Genomic DNA, 2,620 nt, shown 5'->3' on the forward strand with positions numbered 1-2,620 from the left:
GGGGAGGGTGGAGGGATGATGGAAGTGAACACAATAGACAGATAAGCCACCTGTTGGGTTTAATAAATGCAATTCTTCTTCCTCTCTAAATTGGACCTTATGGGATACTCTTATGTTAATATGGCTTATAACTTCTGTAACCATTCAGAAAATCAGATGGCTAATGGAATGAATTATGTCCTCCTCTCTCCATCCTTTTTACAGAAAAAGCTAGATAGGCATGTCCTTTAAAAAGTCTGTCCATTTCAGATATTTTAGTGGTCTCACTGTCTGATCAGAAGTGCTTTTATAAATCTTGAATACAAAATTCTCATCCAATAGGCACTTTTTTTTTTTTTTAAGACAGGGTCTTGCTCTGTTACCCAAGCTGGAGTGAAGTGGCGTCATAGCTCACAGCAGCCTCAAACTCCTGAGCTCAAGCAATCCTCCTGCCTCAGCCTCCTGAGTGGCTGGACTACAGACGTGTGCCACCACACCTGGCTAATTTTTCTATGTTTTGAAGAAATGGTGCTTGTGCTTGCTCAGGTTGGGATAGGCTCTTGAATTCTTAAGGACACAAACTTTGAATATATGACAATCTCAAAACATTCCCTAGGTTTCCTAAGGAAAATTGTTCTTGTTTCATTTGTAAACCAAGGAAGCCTGTCTCTAATCTTTTTTCTCCCCTCCTCTCTATCCAGTCTAGCTTTTCACCTTATTACTTCGCTGAAAATGTTCGTCAAGGTTACCCATAACCTCCTTCCATACTATTTTAAGTAGAGCCCTGGAAAATCTCTCCTCCACTCCTGACCCCACCCCCAGCTCCTCTGCTGCAGTCACATTGTGGTTTGTGGGTTGCCAAGCACATTCGCACCTCGGGACCTTTGCACATGCTCTTCCCGCTGCCTGGAAGGATCAGCTCCCATGTATCCTATATCCCTTTCAAGCCCTCATTCAAATGTCCCTTTCTCAGTGAGCCCCGCCCTGACCACTGTTTACAACTGCAGCCCTCCCCATGCTCAGCTTTCCATCTCCCTTGTCCTGCTTGTTTTCTGTTGTACTTGCCACCTCCCACACTATGGTAGTTCCATTTTAGCCATGGTTTGGCTTTCAATTACCCGTAGTCAACTGCGGACCAAAAGTATTAAGTGGAAAATTCTAGAAATAAGCAATTCATCAGTTTAAAATTGCATGCCGTTCTGAGTAGCATGATGAAATCTCGAGCCTCCCCACACTGCCCCACCCTGGACGTGAATCGTCCCTTTGTCCGGCGTGCCCCCCACTGTTGATGGTCCCCGCCCCATGGTCACTGAGCGGCCCTGTGGGTTATCAGATGGACCTTCTCAGCATCACGGCGCTTGTGTTCAAATGACCCTTATTTTACTCAGTAATGGCCTCAAAGCACAATAGCAGTGGTGCTGGTGATTCAGATATACCACGGGGAAGCTGTGAAACACTTACTTTAAGTGACAAGGTGACAGTTCTTAAGGAAAGGAAAAATGCCATGCTTTGCTAAGAACCTATAGCACAAAAAGATACGTTGTGAGAGAGAGCGGCAGAGACCACATTCACATAACGTATCACAGAATATTGTTATATTTTTCTATTTTATTATTCGTTATTGTTATTAGTAACTCTTACTGTGCCTAATTTGTAAATTAAACTTTATCATAGATACGTATGTATAAGGAAAAAACATAGTATACGCAGAGTTCCTCACTGTATGGGTTTCAGGCGTCCACTGGGGGTCTTGGAATGCATCCCTTGCCCATCAGGGGGGCTACTGTGTGTAATTTACTTACTGACCTTGTCTCTCCCCAGACTAGGATGCAAGCTGCGTCTTTGTTCATGACTGTACTCCTGTACCTGCAACGGTGCCTGGCACAAGGAGGCACTCAGACGTTTGTTGATGAGTTAATGTAACTAACTTCAGTGATCTCACCACTGAATCTAGTAGAAAAGTGACTCACACAAGCTCAAAGGTCGTCCCTGTCATCCAGCCTTAACCTGGGGCTCAGTTTTCACTTCCTGTTTAGGAAATTGTGAACTGAGAGATCATTGTAAAGGTCTCTTTTAGAAGTTCACCTCTAGGACACAATAAAAAATAACAAAATATCAGAAAGAGATAAAAGACTGATAGTTTTTATAAAATGAAGAGGTAAGACTGATGCTTTTTATAATCAGCGGTATTTACTAATATCCTGAAGTGCTCATCATCAGTACCCTTGGATAAAGGGGAAGATTTAATACTCTGTGCATGGGATGGTTTTATATCTAGAAAAGTTAAGAATTAACTGTAAAACTATTAGAAAGCAAGAGTGGCAAACTGTAAAACATCCAGGTCAGCAGCTTTCTTAACCATCAGGAACCAGTTTTAAATACAGTGGGAAAAGGTACCACTGATGATCATGTATAAAAACATATTCAGGAATATTTTTTAGCCTTTTAGAGCTCTGCTGCTATTATTAATAATCCAATCCCTATTAATAAACCTTGAAGATGTTTCTGTGATTATAGGGGAACTACAATATGTTCAAATAGAAATTGTAGGTGGGGCACAATGGGTCACACCTGTGATCCCCACAATTTGGGAGGCTGCGCTGGGAGAATGGCTTGAGGCCATGAGTTCAAGACCAGCCTG

The sequence above is a fragment of the Propithecus coquereli genome, unplaced genomic scaffold (assembly GCF_000956105.1).
Source record: "Propithecus coquereli isolate 6110/MARCELLA unplaced genomic scaffold, Pcoq_1.0 Scaffold53, whole genome shotgun sequence".
NCBI classification, from domain to species: domain Eukaryota; kingdom Metazoa; phylum Chordata; class Mammalia; order Primates; family Indriidae; genus Propithecus; species Propithecus coquereli.